Here is a 26,239-nt window from a genome sequence, read left to right as displayed (position 1 = left end):
GCCAAGGATTGATTTAGTCTTACAAGTTTGAAATAATTTATTTTATGCAAATTATGTACAAGAGGGACTATGATTGCTGATAACCCAGATATCATATTTAAGGTCTTGAAGAGAACCATAATAAATCAACTCCTTCAAAATAAGTAGAGCATACACAGTGTTATGGTTGAAAATAAATCTCAGAACTCAACAGTGTACATAAATAATCAGAACACAATTAAGTACTAGCTTGTGATGCTCTTTCTTTGCTTACAAATTGATTTCAAAAAAGGAAAAAATAAAAATGAGCTTCAGTCGTTGAGAAGGCTGCATCAAAGAAGATGGACTGGCTCAATATCTGAACTTGATGTAAAATCATGATATTTATAGAGCAGAAGGTGAAAGAAGCTCCTTCCAGACTGTCCAGTAGTGTGAGTCAGGGAAGAAGGGGAGGGACCTTGAGAGTGGCATCTACAAAGGAAGGGAGTGGTGTGGCTTGGGGTGGATGGGTAGCTGGGCATTCATGTGTGTGAGCATGGTAGCCTGAGGTTCAGCGGAAGTTGAGTTGGTACATAGGGTGGGAGCAAGGATAACCTTGAAATTCAGACCGAGGGTTGTGATCTCTGGATTAAGTATCAGAGAGTCACTAACAGCTGGAGTGTGCTTGAAAGTCACCTTACCATCTAATGGATTGAAGACATGCCTAATGCTGTCAGAAGGATAAACTAAATCTGAAAGGCACTTCAAAGGACTATGTAGGAGAGAGAAATTGCAGAGGCATTTAAATTTGTTTCTTATGACAAAGTGACAAAGACAGAGAGCTGATTCTTTCTTGCTTCATTTTGTTTTATTGTTGTTTTGTTTGGGGATTTTTGTGGTTAAAGTTGTTTTGGAAACAGAAAAATACAAATTCCATCTTAGATAAATTAACTGCAAAGAAGAAACAATGGGCAAAAAAGCTCAAAAAGCAGTGCATAATAGTTAAGTAATCTGTCATCTAGGCATTCAGCTTTGGCAATTATGAGTGAATGAATCCCAAGCTAGATCTAACTCCATAAAAGCATATAAGAGATGATAGATTTGCTGTTCAATTCGAAATAGAACAATTATAACATTGCTTTCTGTATACTAACCCTGTGTTCGGATTCTGCTCTCAGACTCACAGCAGTAGATAGCTCTGTGCAAAGGGAAATATTCTAAGAAGGATGCTGAGCATTTAAAGCAGATGCTGAGCTAGGTGGGCATGTGTTTCCTCATTTTTATGTCTTAAAAGTAGTATGGAAGAGGTGGGCTCTCACAACTCACCAAAAATAACTGATAAGAAAATATTCAGAAGATTCCTCCATATAGGAAGATAAAAGTCACGTTTAAAAATATCATCTTTAAGCCAGGCGTGGTGGCACACTCCTGTAATCCCAGCCCTCAGGAGGCTGAGGTAGGAGGATCACTGTGAGTTCAAGACCAGCCTGAGCTACATAGTGAGACCCTGACTCAAAGAACCCCCCCAAAAAAAACCCAAACAAACAAAAACAAAAAACAACAAAATAATCACATCTTTCAAGGAAAGCAGTCACATGAACAGCAGAACAACATCCAAACAGAAGTCCAGTCATTATCCAAATCAACACCTTTGATGTATCCTCTCACTTTAGCAAACACTGCTGAAACATAAAGGCCCTTTTCAAAACCCCTCAATATATCAAAGACAAAGGCAAAAATCATAATATTCTATGAAAATATCCTTGAGATCATTCATAAAATCCAAAACAGATGCATTTATATATTACTAATTTCTACAACTTTTCAATATTTAAATTTGTTCATTGAAAAAACAGAGTTGAAGCATGCCTTTTTGGATTTGTTCTTTTATCTATGGATTTAAGGTTGGGAACAGGAAAAAAATCCATTTCATAGAAGTTATTTAGCTTTTAAATTTTTTAAGCAATGAAATCAAGAACGGTTTAGTCTTTCAAATTATGTATCAATACACGCAATCAATAAACATATTTTTGGAGCACACTATACAATGTGCACTGATATAACACATATATACTGATCAAATGGAGGTAGCAATGTATATGTCACTTTAAGCATTTATTATTTATTTGTGTTGAGAACAGTCAAAAACCTCTTTCCTAACTACCTTGAAATGTACAACAAATTGCTTTTAACTCTAGTCATGCTACTCTGCTATATAACATTAAAACTTAATCCTCTTATCTTTGTTTTATTTACTGTTGTTAATCCAACCTTTAACTATACCTAATTTCTTCTACCCTTCCTAGACTCTGGTAAGTCCTTTTCTACTCTCTATTTCTCTGAGATCAACATTTAAAAATTCTACATAGAGATATAAGCATATGGTATTTGTCTCCCCGCTTCTGATTTATTTCACTTGAAGCAGTATCTTCCTGGCTTATCCACGTTGACACAAATGACAAGGAATTTATTATTTTTTATGGCTGAATAATATTCTACTGTGTCTATATATGACAGTGAGATAGGTTTAGTGAAAAGACTGAAGTAGTGAAAAGGCTGTTAGTAATCAGAGTACGCCAGTGTATGTGGTGTAAGTTTTTAGTTTTGTGGTTGGCTTTGCATTGCCAAGGAGGGAACTGAGGCCTTCACACGGGCTAAGGAAACAATCTTCTACAGACTTGTACCCTCAACCCTCTGTCAGCGTTTTAAGTGGGAATAAATACCATCTATTTTATTAATGTAAAAACCTCCAAATTCAGCTCCTGAGGTTATTCTCAATATTTCATCTGCCTCTACATATTGTTTCATTTGTTTCTCCTAATTTTTTTCTTTTAGATCTCAGCAAAAACTCAAATTAGTCTATGAATATTTTCTAAATATTTATAATCTTATGTTCCCATTCTTTTCCTTTTTTTAACGTTTCCTTTTTTAGATTATCATTTAATATGTCATATATATGTATATATTTCTCATATATACTAAACATTTGTATAACCACATATTAAATATTATATAGACATAGATATTACCCTGCTATGGACTTGCATACATATTTTACTTTTATGGAGGGGTTAATACATGCAAGCATTAATATATGAAGTATGATTGAAAAAAAGATGAATGTTTAAATTTTAAAATTTTAGTATATTAAAGTGCATATTGCCTTTAATCCCCTCCAAAATACTCCATCCTTCCTGACACTTTCTGAAGTAGTCCTGGAAAGTGTCTTTCATGTCTTTAGTTTCAAAGTAGTAGCTGTGTACATGTCTTTAATTTTTACTTTGATGGTCATTTTTACTTGGAAAAGAGCCAGAAGACACATGGTGCCAAACTGGGGAGTAAGTTAGATGAGGGAGGATACAACATAGCATTTCTAAGAGTCTGCCTATCTGTTAGATGGCAATCGGCAACAGTATTCACCATGTTTTTTATCTCCCCTCAATCCTATTTTTAATTCCTTGATAACTCTAAATTGATCATTAATATCATTTACCCAGAAACAGCTGAGATTTAAAGTAAGTTTCACACAATTCACAACTAGTACTTACTAGAAAATTGGAATTAGTAATTCAGACTATCTGAATCTAACACCTAGTCGTTGCAGTTACAGACTTCTTGAGGACACTGAAACCTGTGTTTTTATATATTTGGAAATGGATTAACAACTTTGTGCAATGGATTTAGTGAACTCATACTTAGTTTTCAAATATTTGTTTAAAAATAAAATATCAGAACAGGCCCTGCATTTGCTTAGAAACATTCAAATCAAATTATCTTGCTGACAGCATATTAACATTAATGTTGCCTTTGGAGTTTCAGCTTGTCAGCCTCTATCTCAAACTGGGCCTCAAAATAGCATTTGCAAAGATTATCCCTACAACCGGCAGACAGGATCTGTCACTTGAATGCAGGTAATCAAATTATCAATTGGCAATGTGAGTAGAACTGTTATTCATTCCATTTACATTTTTCAACATTTACAAGATAATTTTTGCAAGTATAAATTAGTGTACCCTGTGGGTATGAAAAAAGTGGATGTCTAAAAGAGCTTAACTAGACACTATTTTTAGAGGATAAAAGACTAACCCTTTGTTTAGTGCAGGGAGTCCTGGGGCATTCACAAGGACCCAGAGGAAAATCATACTGGCAGGAGAGAACAAAAGACTTTTCAGTTTCTTCTAAAACTAGAGAAGAAGCTTACTACCATCAGCATCTTAAATATTCTTTGGGGTTGTGTTTTGTTTTGCTTTGTTTTAAGACAGGGTCTCACTTTGTAATTCAGGCTGGCCTCAAATTCACAGCTATCCCTCTGAGCCTCCTGAGTGCTGGGATCACAGGCATGGACCACCCTGCCAGGCTCTCACTGAAAAGTTTTAAATACATAGTAATACTTATGTTTTGCATTTGGAATAGCACAAAGTTTAACTTTTTCTCAAGTTCATATACCATTCTGTTTTTGTTTAACATCTCTGGTTCTAATTTAGCTCCTTCTCACACCTCCAGTAGCCTCTTTCCTCTACCCTGTATGCCCTGTAAATGTCCTGTGAAATGGAATTACTGAATATATTTTCTCAATTCATTGCTTTCAGGTGAAATACATTATAAACCCGAACAACAACACATTTGTAATCTAAGATATAAATATTTCCTCAAATAACATATGTACAATAGGAGTCTTCCTTGTAAGAGTGCTTTTAGGACCTCTCTTTGAGAATAGTTTCCTTCTTCAGTTTGTAATCTGACAGATTCTGGGTGCACCTCCCTATCCTCCTCAGAATCGAAGCATTCATTTCTGTTAATGCAAACAGTTCTGTCTGCTGATGGTTGGTAGCTGAGTCTCTTCTCAGGCACTAACCCAGCAAACAGGGGTTGCCTGGAGGTACGCTCAAGACATGTCTCCTCACTGGCGGTTTCCTTGTGATGGTTAGTCAAGGTGGGACACAACACCCAGGCTTCCTGTTTTAATTCTGAATATCACGGTGAAGTAAATCAAGAACCTATTTTTCTGAGCCCTTCTCAAACCAGGAACCCCGTCTTCCATAGCCCTGTTACCAAATCCCAAACTCATTCCATGTGTCTACATCAAGTTGCAACTTTAAGTTTTCTGTGAAATTTAAAAATTTGGCAAAATCTAAGATAACCAATTTAAGCACCTCTCAGGAGGTCAAGATCTAACTAGGCCATATTCATTATGTCATGTGGTATCACAGAGTGACCTAGAATTCCTTTTTGATAGCTTTGGTTTGGCCAGTGGGCATGACGACACCTACGTACACTAAAGCAGAGCTTCCCTGAGGACTGGTCATTTAATTTTTCAGTCATCTTGAAAAGGTCAAGACCTTAGGACTTCAAATAAAGACTTTAAACATTTTTTTAGTGCATACTAAAGGCTAGGAAGGAATTATTCCTATTTAGGTCTCAAGTTTTTAGGCTGAACTTCAAGGAGCTGATGTGTTTCAGTGTGTCCCTAAGGATTGAGGTGTACTTGTCTCTGGCAGGAAAAAACAGCCCGGCAACTGCATAGCGAGGCAGCTATGCAGCTAAGGAGGAGGCAGCTGTGGGGCTGAAATGTGAGGTCTAGACTGAGCTGTGGAATGGGAAATCCATGGAAAGACCTGCAAGCACATTTAAGCAAGGGAAGGATAAGGAAGAGCAGTATCCCCAGGGTCAATTTTCAAAAGCAGTAGCCTGAGGAATTCCAGAATGGCAGGAGGGGAGGAGGCATATTCCACAGACAAAATAGAAATTGACAGTGTGGTGTTTTGTAGCAGTAGGAAAACTCTGGGACTGAGCTGAGATCAGCAATGTGGAGCCGGGCAATAGCTCAGACCAATGTGGGGATTTTCTGCTGTTACCTTAGAAGAGTGTGACAGATGCAATGAGGTCGAGAGACTTTGGGGAAAATGCTGAACATCTTTACCAGGCATATTAGAGCCACACAACCAAAGGATAAGGATAATAACTGAATTTACTTGTGTACGTGAAGTCTGGGGAATTCCTATGGCTCCTATGCCTTCCAAAACCAACACAGTTTTAATTACTCTGCCTACCACTGACAGCAGTTCTATTCACTTTCTTATTTTCATTATTTGGCCTTGAGTGTTTCAGACAGACAGGAGGGATAAAATTATCTATTGAGCCATCCCATTGGACATTTACCTATACTATCCAGAATAGAATGAAATATATGCTAAGTAAAGAGTATGTCATAAGACATGGCAGAAAAGGAACACTTGGGGACGTAGTGCAGATTGGACAGTTGGAGGTCACGGTTTTATGGCTCAGGATGGCAGTTTATAATGATCCACTACTTTTCTCTATAGGTAAAGCACATTCACTATCAACCTTGGCCTCAGGTACGAGGCCTCGCTGCCCACTCATTGGTACTTTCTTTGACTTGTCAAAAGCTCTCCAATGTGGGGAGGTCAAGAAGTACAAACTTTGGCTTTCATGTACCAGTTAACTATGTTGTCAATCTTTTCCAAGTAAAATGTGACAAAGGAAAATAATCTCCCAGGTAAGAGCATATTTTCAAAAGACAGTAGACATTTTAATTCAGAAAAATGGAAAGAATTCATCTCAGAGACAAGAGATGCCAGAGAAACAGAGAGAGAATTTTTAATATTTTAAAACAATTTCATATTTCTATGTATTTATAACTGATACAGATTTGGTTGGGAATTAACATTTTGAAGACAGTTTAATGTGGATTTAGATGAGGTACCAGACTATTGCTCTTCTGCATTATCTGTTAATTTTGTGTGCTATCTTTCCTTGAAAAATGCTTGCAATTATAAAGTTTTACTACAATAAAAATATCTCTAGTGGCATCCATTTCAGACAATCTATCAGAGATTATGTTTTGTTTTATTAATCCAATCAACAAGTGTATGTTCCAGTCACTGTATTTTATTTATTTTTTATTTACTGTATTTTTAAATCAAGGACATTTCATGTACATGTACATTTCAGGAAAAGGCAAATCTTGTCAAAAGAACCCTGGGAGCCACTTAAGGCGATTAGATATCTCAATTTATGTTTCCACTCACAAGTCACAAGCTTGGATAAAAATTTCATTAGAGGGCCACAATCCTTTATTTTTAACTTTTTAAATAGAAAGTGATAGATTACAACTTATTTCCATGGCCAGCTGCAGTTCTAAAATAGTATGGTTCTGTAAATATACAGCTTCAGAATTTGATGATATTTATGATCATTATTGGATCTTTTCAGTATTCACAGCAATCCAACTGCTAAATTTAAGAATTTCCTCACATTTAATTCCCAACACATAATATATGACTAGGATCCCCAGGAAAAGAAATGAAGGCAAGGAATTTAAAAAACAGAAAAAAATAGAAGTTTAAGACTATATATTTTATAATGGAGCTATGGATAGTGATCCAAACATTGACTCATTTTATTTCCTTTTCAATTTAGGAGCGTCTCATTGTTTTTGTTTGTTTGTTTTGCCTGCCTTTGCTCAAATAGGTAATCTCTGGCTTCTAGTCATATTTGCTATTGTGACAAGCTTTAAACTTTTCACAATTAAAGGGCATAAGTTACAAACAATATGCATTTATAAAAGGTACAAATTCCCAATGATGAACGTCATCATACTGTGTACCTAAAATGTACCAATGAATTTAAATAATAAAAAAAAATAAATATGAATGTTCAGTATAACAGAAATTTTAAAAAGAGCTTCTTTTTGCATTTGGACAAGTTTATTTCTGAAACTAAAGCACAGCACTAGTACTTCCTTCGCAATAAAGCCACTGGGACTGCAGAAGCAAATGTTCTTGTTTTGTCATAGTGCTTGCATTAGGGAAATGGATGTGTCCCTGCCCTCTGATGCATACTTTCACATTGGCTAAGGCTTACTTACAATTAACCACAGAGATCAAAGCGGTTTTTGATTTAATTACATTTTCCCCTCCATCACTTTATTCTGATCATATGAAAAAATAAAAACACTTCTACTTTAAAATAGGTCTGGTGAACTGGAAATACAGAAAAATGCATACGAAGACGTTATCTGTTAGGTGGACTGCTCACAGCTGACATGTTCTATTTTCCACATAACTACATGTAGGACAATTATTACAGTCCGCTTCGGTCTTACTGCCTGGGGAGCAACGGGAGACAAAAAAAAAAAAAAAAAGCCTCAGTAATCTTTTAGATTTGGAGAGAGAGAAACAGAAGTGGGTTATCTTTTAAACACTCTTAGGAGAAAACAAACAATTACTTGAATGTCAGTGCAAATCTAAATGCAGAACGTAACACTTATCTACTATTTGTTCATTTATTTATAAGAAAACCCAAAGTAGATTGTGTATATTAAATATTAAATATGTGTTGGGAAATTATGCTTTGTGTGGCCCTTTAACTGATTTACCAAACAGGCAAATGTTGTTGAAAAAAAGGAGCTGAGTTTCAAAAAGGTGGAAATCCTACCACACAGAATACATTCCATCGCTAATGCCTCAAGCACATAAGATTTGTTAAGGTTCTAATTGTCTCAAAGATCTAGAGTGACTTTTCTTCTCTTGTTAGACCATGGGTCACATAGTACACACTTAAATGAAAGGTTCAGAGGAATATACAATATTCAAGTGTACTCAAAAATTAAGACCTGCAGGTTTAGGGATTTAGTTCAGTAGCACCATGCCTGCCTTGCAAGTGCAAAGTCCTGAGATCGATCTCTGGTACCAGAAAGAAGAAAAGAAAAAGTCTGTAGAAAACTCATATCCTGCAGCAACTCTAGAATTCTGGAGACAACACAGGGATCTGCCTGAGCCAGCTGGACAAGGAAGGGGCTGGGCTGTTGAGAGTGCAGGAGACAGACACTCCTCACAGGGGCTGCAGGGACACCAGGGCACCAGCCACACAGTACCGGAGGCCTGGGCCCCAGGAGTCCCTGGGGGAGGAGCAGGGTGGTGAGGCCTGGTTCACTTTGCCAAATGGCCTGCTAGTTAGCTAGAATTGTAGGACTTTTTTTATTTTCAGTCTCTTACTTCCTATACATAAGCCTGAGATTTGGAAATAACAAAACACCAAAGTACAGAAGAGGTGAAAAAAAATCATAATGTCACACTACCATGAATTTCTGGGGAGTCCTCTCCCAAAGTATGCCTAAAGGTATTATGAACAGCAGTCAGGGAAAAGAAGAGTTCCAAGATCATGAAACAGTCGCATTCAGAGGAAATAGCATTATTAAGATCTAGAACATTTCTTAAAGTTTCTCTATTCTATACATTTTCTCTATTCTATCCACTGTCCAAACATGGTGTAATACTGGATGCCATCAATCAAAATTAAATAAAGTTATCACTCTGACACATAATCACATTTGTAGGTACTATGTTTAGAATGTAGTGATTTGAGTGCAGAAGGTGCAGATAAAACATATCATGCAACTTAGATATTGACTTTACCAGTTTAGAATATAATAGCTCCTGAATAATAAAGTTGTTCATGATTATGATTTAAGAAGTAAAGTGGACACTATTTTGACAGGTAATGCATCTTGCAGTGCATTTTTAAAGAACAATATAACTACACCCACATTGACAAAGCAGTGAGGTGTTGGGAAGCCTTGTCATTTTCCTTATAGAGAAGGGGCTCAGTCTTTGTCCTTATTTATAATCACCTCAGTTTGCTTAGAAGAATACCATATCCACCAGTTTGTTGCATTATATTACTTTGTTTGTTTGTGGCACCAGGGATGGAACTCAGGACCTTGCACTTGTGAGGCTGGTGCAGCTCCCCTGAGCTAGATCCCCAGCCCTTACATTGCTTTTAGAATGAAACCATTATGAAGTGATTAATGAGGTTTGGTTTTCTTTTCTCTTTCTATATTTTTAATTGACTTTCAGAACAAGGTAGGTGCTCAATTTCTTCTTACTTTATATGTTCTAAAGCTCTGCCACACCTTGAATACATTTAAAGCATTCCTCCTGAACTATATCTCTGGTCACATCACAAGTGACATTCATGAATTTAACTCACAGGTAAATGCATATCATCTCAGATTTCTCTCTATGGTTTCTTTTTGAAATAGGAGAAAATTATTTGGAAGAATTTAGTATGGTTCAGTCACACTGAAGTTGCACGGTTTGCACAGTTGTTAGTTCCAATTTGACACTACAGTAACTGCCAGTTTAATAAATTACAAAAATCACTTCTGGTTTAGGTTTACCAGTGAAAATCCATGGAATATTAAAAAATCACACCACCACAAGTCAAAATCTTTTATAAAGAGATGTCCAGGATATTAGTACTTTTAGAAAACTTCACAGGTGATACAAATATCTGGATGGGGACCATTGATTTTAGGTAGAAAATGTCATTTAGTAAAGGAATTGTTATTGTGTCCAGATGTCTCCCCAAAACCCATGAGCTCATAGGTGGGGCTCTTCGGAGCTTGCTGGATCTAGGCTGTGTGATACTGGGATTAAGAGTTTGTGGTGCTAAAGTAGTTCTTTGATTGGAATTAGCATAATTTGGGGTGTGGTTGAATGGGTTTATGGAACACAGAAACCCCATCCTGCATGTGGGTGGTACCACCAAAGGTTTGTAGCCTGGATGAGAAAAAAGGGAAACCAGGCTACTTCTGCTTGCTCCTTCCTGCCTGCCTTTCTGTAGACTGTTACACCTCTGCCATGTCCCTGTGCCACATTGCCCTGCCTCAAAGCCAGGCAACTATGTGCTGAAACCTCTATAAACTGTAAGACAAAAACAACTTTCCTTCTTTAACCTGTGGGTATCATTGATTCTTACTTTCAAGAATGATAATGTGTATTGATGTTATTCAATTATTATTTGTCTACAGAGTTATGTTTAGTTATTGGAAAAATATATGGAGCCGTCTAGGAAATATTAAAAAGGTTCACAACTTCTTTATATGCTTCCTACTTAGCTATAATGATAGGAGCCTAGGGGAATTAGGATGTAGATAGCCAGGGATGCAGTTACAGATTTCAAGTTATTAACTCAAAGGATTTTATATCTTCACAATAGTTTAGAAATTATTTTGTCTTAGTCATTTGTTTTTATAGGTAATAAAACTGAAAGTGACATGGAATCAGCAATCTGATGTTATGATTTAGATATGGAATGTCCACAAAGGCTCTTGTATTGACAGGTTGGTCCTTGAGGAGCCAAAGTTACTCCATTTTGAACTAAAAAACCATCCGGTGTTAGACTTGCCCCCCGCCAGGCTCAGGCCGCAGAAATTTGTTTAGCTTGCTTAGCTAAGATAAGAGCAGAACCAGATGGGTGAGCAAGGCCATTCCAACCTTAAAAAGAAGGAGAAAAACAGGACAGTCTGTACAGATAACCACCACCCGCAGGAAAGGAGCCAAACTCCCTAACCTTCACCAAACTCCCCCTCCCCTAGACTTAACGTTTCTTCCCGCTTTCACTAACACCCCAGCAACATCCAATAGATATAAAACATTAGAAAAGAAGCCAATAGAATAGAGAGGATTTCAAGCCACCTTAACCCTATATAACCTTGTAATCACAATTCTGGGCTCTTGCTCCCTGGTGGACAAGGGTCCAGGTTCGAACCTGAAATAAACTTCTCTTATACTTGCAGCGGATTCGTTTCTCTGGTGGTCCTTGGGGAAACTGAGATCTGGATACAACAGTCCTCAACGCAGCAATGTTTAGAGGTGGGGCTTTGGAATGTGAGTAGATCCGTGACCCTGACAAGTGATCCGTGACAAGTACATGAACTACAACACCAAACCCACTTATTCAGCGCAATGTGCCAACACGGCAATTAATCCTCAATACTGAGGTTTTAGTTTAGGGGGGAAAAAAAAACAAAGACCCTTACACATTAATATCTTTTGTCTTAAAAGAAAAACAAATAACACATGTGCCACAGGTTAACCACCGCTGGAATAGATCGTGAGGGCTCTAAATAATTCAGTGGCATTCTGGGAGGTGATGGAGATTTAAAAGATGAGGTTCATTTGAAGAAAGTATTTCATGGCCATGTACCTTTCAGGAACAGGCTTTGTCTTGACTCCTTCATCTCTGGCCTTCTCTCTTTCTTCCTCCTGCTAAGACAGGAGTAGTTTTTCTCCACCACGCCCTTCTGCCATGATGTTTCTGCCTGAGCATCGGCCTGAAAACAATGGAGCCATCTGACTAGGGACTGAAACCTATGGGGGATGAATCAAAATAAACCTTTAATGTTATTTTTAGCTATTTTGTCACAAAGACAAAAAGCTGACTAATAATTGTTAAGGGTGGTCCTTTTTAGTTCAAATCTGTGTGCTACGCTTACCTAATTACTATTGTGTGCTAATCTACTCTAAAATTTAGTAGCTTAATTTCTCATCACTCATTGCTGTTCAGGTTCACGTGCTCAGCCCGGGTAGAGGCGTATACATAGAGTGCCTGAGGCTGGAATCACCTGAAGGCTTCTTCACTCACAGCAGGTACTGAGTGAGATGGGCTAGAACAGATGAGTAGCTGGAGGCTGGCCCAGTGTCTGCTCTTTACCATGTGGTTGGCATGGGATTTCCCACAGCATGGAATTTCAGTGTTGCACTACTTACATGGAGGTTGACTTTCCTGGGATGAATGTTCAAAAAAAAAGAGTGAAACTGCAAGATATTTTTATACTTTCAGAATACTATTTCTGCTATATTTTCTCTGAAATTCTGTTCTGTTGGTCAGTAGATTCAGTTCAGAGTCAACCTTTTAATGGATTGTGTACAGATAATTTGTTGCCATCTTTAATCTACTTTTACTTATAATATAAAACATGCAGAATTTTAAATCCCTGAAATCATAAAATGAAATCGTTTTTCAGAGAAACAGAAAAACAGCAGTTTTTCAACATATGAGAGAGATTTTTCTACCCACAATCTATTTAAGGACCACTCTGAATGGTTGTTTACCAACATTGCTTATTTAAGTTTATTACTAGAGATAAGTTTTTAATTTGTATACATAAACTTAGGTATACTCTTAGTATAATTTATTTAAATTTTTAGAATGGGATTCTCAAATTATAGGATCATTAATGTATTAGTTATTTAATATAAAATATGTGCTATTTCCCCTTTGATAAATTGAAAACTGAGTCTTCTCTAATTAATGTTCTACATTTAAAACTAACAAATTGAAAGTAGAGTATTTTATTCCATTAAACTGTTACATTTTTAACAACTCATAGAAAATCTATATCAAACACAAAAAATTAGCTGGTGTATTTTGTTTCCTTCTTCAGCTTTTGATCTTCTGAACAAAAGTGTGCTGGAAAATATAACCATAAGACTCTAAAAAAAAAAAAAGACAAAAATATGTGGTTTTCTCTAGCTGATAAGACTATTTGTTTTTTATTTTTGTTCATATTTTTGTCTATTATGAAAAGAAATGATTTATGTAATAAAAATAAAGTTTAAAAGAAAAGATATAGGTAAATTTTCAGATTTTTTTTTCCCTTGGAAAATTTCCTTCCTGCTGCAGTCTCCATACTTAACTATTTTCTCTATGACTACCACATACTAAAACAAATCTCATCTAATAACTGAAGCAGAAATTTACACGATTTCCACATTATAACCTGTTCACCTTCAAGATTAGGAGATAAATTGTACAGCTCAGCACTAGGTATGCTGCAAATGGCTTATTAAGACAAAAAAAATCACAGTTAAAATGTCTAAAAAGGTGTATCTATATTTAGATTATGGTCAAACTCTGTAGCATAAAAACTGGAGATTATAATCACTGCATTGAAAATATGTCCTTAGAAAATATCTAAAGTGACATCTTGAGAAATTTCTTAGTGTTATAGATAAATTAACTCTCAGTGCATGTTCAAGCAGAAAAGGTGGAGCTCTCTGGTAAAAGCTCATGCTGCGGGAGAATAATCCTGATTGGCAGCACTTACAGCTTTCTCTTGACTAGCAACTCTAAGGAGCTACACCCAAGACATTTTTTAATTGAAAGGTATAATTGCCCAGCCTTTTTAGCCCAATTCTTATCAGAAACTCAGTTAAGGGAATAAGATTCGTGAACCAGGGTGACCCAGAGAGTAACATCCATCCTTTAGAGATTAGAGTTCCAGATAGTCCATGCCCAGCTCCTCTCTTCTTGATCAGTAACTTGTGTTATCAAACTATGTTTCCAGTTATGTCACACCCAAAGACTTGATAAGAAAAACTCTGCACAAGTCATTATTAGATTTACTTTAAGACACTACTAAAGTTGTGCTTTTGTGTGCAGCTATTCTCAGAAAATTCTCACTTCTTAACACAGATGTAGTTTTTCCTAAATAATTGTTCATTTATATAGAGTCATTGTAAATTGTGTGACCCCTATGTCTTTTCTCACTTCTTGTGTGCTAGAAAACTGAGAATCAAATGTGTGCCCTGTCTCAAAAAGAGCTTAGCATGTCATGCTGGTCACTTAATGCAATCATCTTGCTCTTGGTTTTCTTTTAACTATCCTTCCTTCTCTTTATCTCAAGCTCCTCTAAATCATCACCTCATAGTTTCATGCTGTTCAACATTGGATCTTTACAAGTTGACATTAAATGCCTTTTGGAACAAGGAAAAGTAATGAATATATTAAGCCAATGCTTCTAATTCTAGGGTGGTGTATGCTGTAATCCCAGCACTGCGGAAACCTCAACTTATTTTATGTTTATTTTGGGGGTTACCAGGGATGGAACCCAAGCCCTTGCACTTGCAAAGCAGGTGGCAGCACCATCGAGGCAAATCTTCAGCACCAAGATGCTTCTAATTCTTACTAACGTTATGATTAAGGCATGCATTTGATTCCCAAGTTAACTACATCAGTTTCACTAGAAGAATCAACCCAAAACTAGTATTAAAGAATGAAATTGGTGGAATTAGAGATTGTACAGTACAAACAATCTTTAAAAAGAAGGGCTCTTAAGACTTGATTCTTATTATTGAAGTTTGAATAATTTGGCAAATGTTATTTGTTGGGAAAGTAGGGGAAGCACTCATTGAGAGAAAATTTTTGGACAGAACCACTAATTGTTATTTATAAAACTATTTAACTTTCTATCACAGAGAAAAACAATGACCAGACCCAAACTTGATGCTTTCCACTGCTTTTCCAATAAATAGTTAGTTAAATTATATTCTTTGACAAAAATGCTGTCTATATAAATTTGTTATATGCTTTTTAATAACAACTAGTTTTCTCTGAAAGCGTCATTTTGACAGTTAATGGGTATCAAATAGTAACATTAATGATAGAACTAAATTTAAAACAAAACCATTCAGAAAGCACATTGTCCATCCTCAGGAGTTCTGCTTTTTGCATTATGGCCTTTGGACCTCAATTTCCCTATTATTATGATACAGTAGAGAAAATGTATATTTACGAATATGTATGCATACCTATATTTGTTAAAATAATTTGATATCTTAGGAATTTAATGTTGCTTATTTGTAAACATTACATTATTTAGTTGCATAATTACATTTTAAATTATATAAAAGCAGCCAACATTTTATCATTTTGGACCATTCTCCATCTTACCATGCTTCTTTGATAGAGCAAAATGAAAGATGGTTCAGTTAAATTTCTTAAATGACTCCATTTTAAGTTATTTGAATAAAACCAGCAATTGGAAAGTTGGTTCCACCATACTCCAAATTTTGAAAAATTGAAGTGAATTCCTGTATCATTTTTCAGCTTCAATAAAGTTTTCAATATTTGGCTACTAAAATAAGTAATATTCATTAATGGACAATGGCACCTAGTGGAGACTATTAAACTACATGTCAATTTTAAATTTTGTATGTCCAAATTTATTTGGTCTTCTCTCCTGCTGAAAGGTAAGCTCCATGAAGCAAGATTGTTCTTTTTCTTTCTTTCTTTTTTTTTTTTTTTGGACTGGGGGAGATACCAGGGATCAAACTCGGGACATTGTACTTGTGAGGCCGGCAGTGGAACCACTGAGCTGAATCCCCGGCCCAAGGTTGTTCTTTTACTCAGTGCTAAATCCACACTGAACCTGCTACTTGGTAAAGGCCCAATAAACTCGAATGAATGAATTCTAAATGAATTAAAATGTTGGTTTAACTGTAATAATATTCTCTCACAAAAATCAAGAATATTGAATTGACTTTCTCATTCAACTTTTATTCAATAAATATTATTTAATATTTTCAGATACTTTATCATAATATATGCATACAGTTCATGAAAGAATTAACATACAGCTTAGACTCAATGAACAAAAAAGATCATTTCCATTATACTTTTTTCTTCTGATGAGCACAGGGGTCAGTTTTTATACTCAGCAATTAAAAATGTGACTCAACTAACCTTTTTTACTCTTAAAACTTGGGTGTTTTCATGTGAGATATGAAGACAATAGTGTCTCCTGTTTTGGTGATTATACTAGATAGGGAATATACTTATAGGGAATTTATAAAGTACTTAGAGCATTAGTAATTATTTAAAAATGCTAGCAATTTATTTATTTCATATATTTGTATATGTATGTCATTGCTATAATATAATGTTTTATTCACTTTCTCTATTTCAAATTTTCTATCTCATTGTTTCCACCATGAAAAAGCATAATCAATTTGGGTGATTTCAAGAGATTTTAAAGAAGAAAACTGTTTATAAATGTCTGAGAAGTTTGTAGGAAAACTACAAGGGATGATGCAGCAAGAGTGGGGTGGAATGATTATTTGCCCTAGATCTGAAGTGTGAAGTAAGGAAGTAGTTGTAGGAACTCAGCAGTGGAGTGAGGCTTTGGAGTCGAGAGAGAGAGAGAATATAGCATGTAAAGGACCAATAGTTTGGAAAAGTCAACCCTCTCTGCTTCTATAAGAAGTTAGCTGAGAATAAAAATACCCAGACCTCATTCATTCTTCTGTCTCCTTCCAGTCTCCTGCTACTTCATGTTTTCACAGAAGCCCTAGGGCAAGGAAATCTTTGATGTATGTAGTTTATTCTGGTGGGCCACTGGGAATAAAGTGCAACAAAAGCCAAAGAAATAACATCCAGTTCAGTGAGTGGTATTATTTTCCATCACATCTCTTTCATACTTTGTTATCTTTAATTTATTCCTTTGGACTGGTTTTATTTGTGATGACAACCAATTTCCTTGAAACTGCTATTTCCCTACTTATCCCATGAAGCTGTTTTATCCTCTAGTATCTAACCCTAATGTTTATTATATTCATATCCATTTTTAATCTTGTATTTTATTTAATTCATACAATTAAGATAAGTTATATTTCTATAAATGTTTTCAGAAATACATTCGAATGCTCTCAGGATTGTGGGGAGAAAGGAACCTTTCTCCATTGTTGGTGGGAGTGCAGACTGGTGCAACCACTGTGGAAATCAATATGGAGATGCATCAAACAACTAGGATTAGAGGTCCCATTTGACCCAGCTATTCCTCTGCTGTGTAACTTCCCAAAAGAATTAAAAGAATCATACCACAGTGATATATGCACAACCATGTTTATAGTGGCACAGTTCATAATAGCTAAAACTTGGAAACAGCCCAATTGCCCATTAACTGGAGACTGGATAGAGAAGATGTGGTTTTTCTATAAAATGGAATACTCCTCAGCCATAAAGAATGTGAAACTAGAGACATTTATAGCTGAATGGGTGAACATTAAGGCCATACAATTAAGTGAAATAAATAGGACATACACGTGCAAATAGCAAGTAGTTTCTCTGGTATGAGAAACTAAAAATATAAATAAGGATCAAAAAATGTATAACTGATAATGAGAAATAGGAAGAAAAGTTCTAAAGGGGTAGGGGAAGTGGAAGGGATAGGGGAAAGGAAAGAAGGGAAAGAAAAAAATACGAGAAAACGAAAAAATGGATGCAAAGTCTTTGTAAATAGGGAGAGGTGGAGGGCTTGAGGGGAGTTCAGGGGAATGGGGAAAAATAAGAACCAAGACATCATGTAAAGGTACAAGTCCCCAGTGATGAATGCAACTGTATTGTATACCTAAAATATACCAATAAACTTCACGAAGAAAAAAAAAGAAATGCATTCACTAAATGGCCTTGTATTCATAGTTTTCCACTCTGTTTTCTATATTAATTTTGAATATTATTTCCACACTGATCATGCTATTGGTTTTCATCTTGGTTGGTTTAATATGGGATGATTCTTTGTGAAAATTGCCATTTGCTCTAATATAGTACAATTATATTACATTGATCCCCATGGATTTGAATTGGAGTCATATTCTATAACCTTAGGAAGAGACAGTGAAGAATTGTTTTAGTTTTTTAAAAAATCTCTCTGAAGATAGGTTCAACTTTTGTTGATGGAATTGGCTCTGTTCTCTCTGTAGAGTCTTAAGTTTTGATGAGATCCCTTCAGTTCTCACTGTATCATCTGCATCTCCCCACTTGCTGTTTCTGCACTCCTTAATCTGAAACAGGCACACAATGATAGAATTTCTACAGTCACTTTTTCTCAAATGTCCATTCTTGAGAATCTTGAGGATGCTGTCAGCTCACTGGCCCTGTCTCTAGAAGGTGGTAGTGGAAAGGGGGCTGAATCTACTCTGAACCTTTAACTTCTCTCTTTCTTCACTCTGCTTAAAGTTTAAGGAATATGGATAAGAACTACTCAGTTTTTTGATATATCGGACAAATTTTCTGCTCATTTTCACTATTATCAGGTATTTAAAATTTCATTAGGCATTTGCTACATACATGTAAATATGTATGCATTTATATATGCAATTGAAACATTTAGATATTAAACAGAATACATAACAGGGAATAGATTAGATTTTTTATTAACTTTTATAGAGATCTTGGTGTTTTATCTCCTTTGCTCCATATGATTGTACATTTTCAATATCATTTAGAAAAAATAGAAGTAAAAATATAACAATATGATCAACATTTTTATAATTAGCAATGCTAAGAATTTTTATTTTTAAACAGATTATATGATTATCATAGCTACAATTTAGGCAGTTTATATGAAGGAGGACAGCATCCCTTGGCATGAATTTATGTCTTGGCATAGTGAGGAGAGAGGGTCACTTTTTTAAGGTGGGTTATATGGAATACTTCACAAGGTAGAAGAATTCAACAAATATCTGCTGTTTAAATGAAGCTTATAAGTTAAATTTTTCTCACTTTATACACACTAAAACTCAAGATATTATAAATGTATTTTTCAAGTCAATGAAAATTCTGTGTTCCAAATAGGTATGTTTTTCTGTGGTACAGAAGTCACTCTACCCAGTCACTATTATTGGAATTTTCTGTGGCCTTGGGCATGCTTACAACATCTTATGCATCACGATAACCTAATAACCTGTTTCTTGCAGCTTCTCGGAGAAATGCGGGCTGTGTTGTAGAAAGTGAGACACAGAAGATGGTGATTGTGTTATTAATAACAATTAATTATTTATTGCTGTGCTGACAGAGGGCCCCCTGATGGAAATGACAGTGAGTCAGAGATGGAGTCCACTCTGCCTGCACGAGTGAATTCTAAGTGAGATAAGCAATTCAGACATGGAATAAGCTTGTCACACAGGAGGTTGCACCTTATGATTTCAGAAATTCTTTGGCATAAGTTTCATTTTGGAAAGTTATTGAGGACACATTTTATACTAGTGACAAATGGCTTTCCAGTTATATGCCAGTTTATGTACAAAATCCTCTTGGAAAAATAAAAATTTAAATTGTGAACAACTATCCTAAATTATAGAATTGTTTTGTCTGAGTGTTAAATGTGGAATTGATTGATGTTTTTCTTTCTTACTTGATTTCATTTTCATCCAAAACAATGGCAGATTTCATTAAATGAAGACCAGGTAAATGCTGGCCCTGAAAATAATATTCCACTATACGTTTGCTAGCGATTTCTGCCCCTATGATCTGTGACAGGAAATGTAGAAACTACAGACTCCCCGATCCTTTGGAAACAAGAAGAATCTATGTTACAAATGTTCTTTTGCAGGTCTCTGTGGGTCTTTGTGCTTATTTCTTCAGTGCAAATTCTTCGAAGTTGGATTACTGCCTCACAGGATAGTTGTATGTTTAAAATATGAGAAATTTAAGTACTGTTGTCTAATGTAGGTGTACTGAGATTTCTTAAGAAATCTTAAAAAAAAACAAAAACAAAAAAAAGAAACACTTGGGTCCAGACTATTGCCCAATTTGGTTGTTCCTGCATAAACAATTCTCTCAGGTAATTAGGGTTTGGGGAGACAGGGTATAAAAGCATAGAGGTAAGAGAAAAGTAGGCATCTATCAGTCTCAAAGCTGGTTTATCAGGACCATGCAGCACCCTGGGAACGTGCAAAGAGGCCTTCAAATACTCCTGTTCCACCTGAGGAGCTTTGGTACTCCAACTTGGAATCAAGGTTCTAGTATATCTTTTCATTTCTGACTTTTTTTTTTTTGAGACAGGGTCTCACTGTGTAGTTGAACTGGAACTCACTATGTAGCCCAGGTTGTCTCGAACTCACAGTGATCCTCATGCCTCAGCCTCCCGAGTGCCGGGATTACAGGCTTGCGCCACCATGCCCGGCTCTTTTTTCCTGACTTTGTCCAAATGTATTCTTCAAATTGAGCTTGGGAACAGCTAAAGAATAGAGATGAAAATAGTGATTTTTGAGATAACTTTTGCAAGAAAAAAGCATCTTTATAGCAAAATAAATAAATGCACCACTTATAAAGCATGCTAGTGTATCCCGAATGACTGCCGGCATCTTGTATCATTCTTCAGACTTGCTCTAGATGAAAGGGCGATGAACCTCTTGATCAGCAAGAATGCTTCACTACTGACTGAAGAGAATCATTTCAAGCTATTTTCTCCAAAGGCAGACATAATTTTAGAGCTCAAAATGTTTCAAAGTTGATGATTTTTTTGGTTTTCACTAAGCTATATCCATTCACAGCACACACTTCTAGAAACATTAGAAACCACTCAGTTTCTTCCACTCTTCTATGCTACTGACACATCATTCTCCCTTATCTCTGTTCCTTGTCACCTGCAATCTAAATTAATTAAATCCCAGTAGTTGTCTGTGTGAGCTATCGCCACCAGCAAAGCAAGTTTTCTGGACCATCTTTCAAAGCCAAACCTTGCTGTCTGCATTACATCTCAAGTCTACTACAGCATCAACTCACTGACAAACTGCAATGACTACTCATTTCCGTGACAACTCTGCCCAGATCAGTGGGAAATTCAACAGTAACTTGTCACCTCTGTCTAAGTCTTTCTCTACAGTACAAAAAAGTTGATGGCTTGTACTGAAGTAAAATACAGCACATAACTCCATTTTGAGATGTTAATATAATTTTATTTTTATAAAAATAACTGCAGATCTTTCAATAAAGTCATCTTCTTGATATGTGACAAAGGTTAAACATGAAAATTCTTTTGTATTTATAGCTCTGTGGTATATAACTATGTATTCTAGTATGCTTACATTCATGCAGTGATATAAACACACACACACACACACACTCGTGCACGCACACACACACACACACACACACACATATCCTATCTAATTCACACACACTGTTATTTCCCTAATTCTAATTTTATATCATTGAACTTCCTTGAATAAAAGCAACAAAGGTAATTATTTTTCAGGGAAAATATATTCAAGTGTAAAAGCTTGTAAAAAACATGTAACATCTCTTAAGACAGAGATGACACAATCAGTTTTAAAAATTAAAAATTGAATAATTTTAAAATAAGTACATGTTTTACTGTATTGTTGAGTACAGAAGATTTCTTCTAATCCATGCATAATTACATATATTTCTAAAAGTAAATTTATTCACATCAAAATACCATTATAACCTTTAAAATATCTAAAGTGACAATTAATGACAGAGTAAACACTTCTTGGCTACCAAAATATAATTTGATCATACATTTCAAATAAATAGTTGAGAGAATTTTGTAATATTGTGAAACAGAAAAGAGTTTGGCTATGCTTTCAATTTATTTTGGAAAATAATCTATTCAGTGGCATCAAGACTTTCCATTGGATCTCATTCCTGAAAAAGCACCACTGAGAGATTTTTCCTAATCAAATCACAGCTATAGGGTTTATCAATAATTAACATAGGTTGTTTTCATTGCATAACTAAAAATGTGAAGTTTGGACTGGTTCTGAAATCTTGCTCTTAAAATTGTTTAATATCAACAGCATATATTATTTTCTCTAGTCGCCAAATTGTTCTTTTTCCTCTTCCTTTTCATTTTCCAACTCCCCAGCAGAAACACTTGTCCATTTTTTTTTACCACAACTTAATTTTGTGCTTAGCTTATTTAGTTCAGCATAATGTCTTTGAAGTTCATGTGATACATATATCTGCATTTCTTTTATTGGTGAGAGTTATTCATTGCATCATTCACATTACACATGAATATAACACAGTGGGCTTACCATCTACTCTTCTGCTCGTGGATATTTGGGTTGGTTCCAGGTTTTGGCTAATACAATAGAGGATGGTACAAATGTTCTTTTGCAGGTCTCTGTGGGTCTTTGCGCTTATTTCTTCAGTGCAAATTCTTCGAAGTTGGATTACTGCTTCACAGGATAGTTGTATGTTTAAAATATGAGAAATTTAAGAACTGTTGTCTGATGTAGGTGCATCATTTATATTCTCACTGGCAACATGGGAGAGTCCAGTTGTTTTATGTACTCACCAGTACTTGGTATTACAATAAATTTTAATTTTACCCATTTTAAGGGTGTAGTAAGTCTGCTTGAGTCTTTACTTTGAATTTCAGTGATAATAACTAATGATGCTAAAAAGTATTGCATGTGCCTATTGGTTATCTATACATTTTATAAAATGCCTTCCCAAGTTTCTCACCCATTTTCATGATGGTATTTTTTCTAAGATTGAGTTGTAATTATTCTTTATGTATTCTAGATTCACAGTCTTCATCAACTACTTGTGTACCCCATTGTTTGGCTTGCTTTTTCAAATCTTGATGATGTTTTTTCATGATCAAAAATATTTAATTTTGTAAAGTAAAATCTATCACATTTTTATGTCTAAGAAATTATTACTTATTTTTATGTTGTAAAGGTAATCATTTGTGTTTTCTTCCAGAAGATTGAAATTTCAGCTTTCAAATTTAGAAGTTTAGAGAAATTTTATCTTGATTTTCTTATTTTTAAATATGTAAATTATAAATAAAACACTTTTACTTTTGTAAATGTGCAAACTGAATGGTAGTTGTAAGAGTTTTTCTGTGAAGTTTAAAAATATCAAAAGATAAATTTATATACAAAATTATTGATGCTATGAAAATCTATCTTTATCAGACACCCAAAACTTTTACACAGTAGACACCATTTGCTGCCTTTTAGAGAAGCTGGATGTTTGTAGGTGACTCAAAACTAGAAATCTAGGATACGCTTCTTGGTTTTGTTAAAAGCACTATCTTTGGCATTGCCCAGAATGTTTCATTTCCATTAGCAAAAGGATAGCTTTTCATTCCTGCAGAAAGAAGGATTATAGAAGGAATTAAGTAAATTCAGGATAGAGGAATTTCTTGACTAGCTACCTATTCCTATATCCTTGCTCCAGAATAATCACTCAAAAAGACATAGCAGTATGTCATGATTCTCATCTAAAACATCCCTCCGAAAATCTTGTTTGGAAAGGGTTCTTTTTGGAAGGTTGATTGAATCATAAGGGCTCTAACTTAATTGGTGAGTGGTTGAATCAATTGATGAGGTAATAACTTGATGGCCTTATGGGGAGGTAATGGAAACTCAGGAGCCAGGCCCAGCTGAGGGGACTATCATTGAGTTGTGACACTGAGAACTCTGTCTATTCTTTGTCTCCTTCCTCTCTGACTCTTTCCCATTCTGTTTTCCCTCCCATTTTTCCAGAATATTTCTGCCTTGGACCCAGGTAATTATGAACTAGAAGCAAACAATCAGTCAAAATAAACCTTCTCTTCCTTTTTCCTACAACAGAGAAGTGACTTGGTCTCTTCACATACATTATATAATTTTAGCTATCCTATAAAACACTCAAGATGATATTATCACTATTTTGTGGATGAAAAAATAAGATTCTTCTGAAAGACACTAAGTTACTAAAGTCTCTGACATGTCAGCATATACATTTTAAAAATGGTAAATAACAAAGTAAAAACTTGAATTCTCGCTTCTGCCAACATTAACATTTTCTCTCCCTAACCTAAGCAGCATAAATCCCATTTAAATTCACAAACAGGAAACTAATATCTTGGCCTTAGCCAACTTTAGTGGAGGATTTGATTTTATCAGTGACCATCACTGTGATACACAAATTACTACACTCTAACAACATTTGTGCTCACAAATACATCAGTGAAGCTGGTATTTGTGTATTTATTACATACAGCTCTCTTTCATGTGGGACTGTGAAAAAGTGTATGATATAACTGTGGCCTTTGTAGAGTTTCTCATATAGAAGTAACTTTAATACCCTCAGTATACAATGGTTGTACACAAATTGTCCAAACAATCAGAATTATAGGAATTCAGAAAAAGTTTATTTATGAAACACAATAATTGAGATTAAGGATTTGTCCTTATGTTGCTAAGTTTTCAAGTCTGTGTTTTTATTCATATAAAAACTAAACAAATATTTAATGGGTTAAATTATTTGCTGCAAAAATTTAAATCCAATTCCAAGCCACAATTTTAATCATTTCTTAAATCTATAGGAGTGCCATATGGCAGTTTGTAAACAGTTCTGACTATTGGCTTTGCTATAATTATTCAAAAAATTGCTGGAGAAGAAAATTATAGGAAAACAGCTTTTTAAGAAGCTTGTCAAGACAGAAGCATCACAACATGAAGGTTAAGGAGAATGTTTTAATTGCCTACTGTGTGACTTTTGCAAGGAACTCAGCCTTAAATTCTTCCTCTGTAAATGGTAAAACTTAATGCTTACTTTGTATCATAAATTTGTGAATTACAATTAATATATGAAAAGTAACTAGCATATATTCATTTCTTTCTCCTGTTTATGGGTATTTGGGTTGTTTCTGGTGTTTGTTATCATGAACAGAGTAGTTAAGAATATATAGTGAATGCAGATATTCAATTTTAAGATTAAATTAAAATTGGTTTTGAAATTCATCATACTGACAACCCTACCACCAATGAAAAATATCCCTAATTAATCCACATTTCCTCCAACAATTGATAATTTCCTATTTCTTAATGTTCTATAATTACAGGAATGTTAAATGCTATCTCACTGAAGTTCTATTTTTATCTTAATTACTGTAGTGTTATAAAAAACCATTACATCTGTTAGAAGTCTTTGTTTTTCTTCTTGAGATGCATTCAATCTATATTTCATCATTTGATTTTCCACAGATCTTTTAAAATTAATTCATCAAATTCCTTAACTTTATCTGTGTTTCTCAATTTTAATAGGGATTTGATTGGAGTTTTACTAAATCTCTAAATTATTTAGAAATACTTGATATCTTCATATTACATCTACTTATTTATTGATAAGTAATTGTAATTTACTCAGTAAACTTATATTTATGCATTTTTTATTAGATTTACTGGTTTAGTTCTCAGGTCTCTTTCCTAGGCTTGACAATAATTGACTTCTCCCTTTGTATTCACATGATTTTCCATATGTCTATGTCCTAATTTATCCTAATATGTCTACATATGTCTATGACCTAATTTCTTTTTATAAGGATACCAGACATTTTCCAGGGGTTATCACCCAGATATCTTCATTTAGCTTTAATTATGAGTTAAAGGCCTTATTTCTAACCAGCTACATTCCAAAGTATTATGGATGAAGACTAACCATGAATTTTAAGGGGACATAATTCAGCCCATTTCAGTATTTTATGTGCTTTTAAACAGTTGATGTGAAGAATTTTTTGTTATTTCTCTATGGTGACCTTGATTCCAGCCATATTTTTAAGCACAATTTTTAATCTCATTTTGTTTCATTTCTTTCTTCCAAATGTTTCATTGCTTGCTGTTTTCTTATTGCATGGCTTACAAGCTCAATGTAATGTTTAATAAGAACTGAATATTGTATATATCTTTATCTTTACTCTGGCTTTTAAAAAGAATGCTTAAATTCCCTCCCCATTTAGCACGACACATTTTATAGCTTCTTTCTATGTGCCTTTTATTAAATTGAAGTTTCTTTCATTGGTTTCCTAAGAGTTCTTTTGAAATGATGTTAGGTTGTATCAAAAGAAACAGGAGAAATTGTTATATTCCTTTTGTTCATATGGTCCTGA

Source organism: Fukomys damarensis, unplaced genomic scaffold, assembly GCF_012274545.1.
Source record: "Fukomys damarensis isolate Sample0158 unplaced genomic scaffold, DMR_v1.0_HiC HiC_scaffold_4, whole genome shotgun sequence".
NCBI classification, from domain to species: Eukaryota; Metazoa; Chordata; class Mammalia; order Rodentia; family Bathyergidae; genus Fukomys; species Fukomys damarensis.
Note: the sequence above shows the minus strand (reverse complement) of the source record.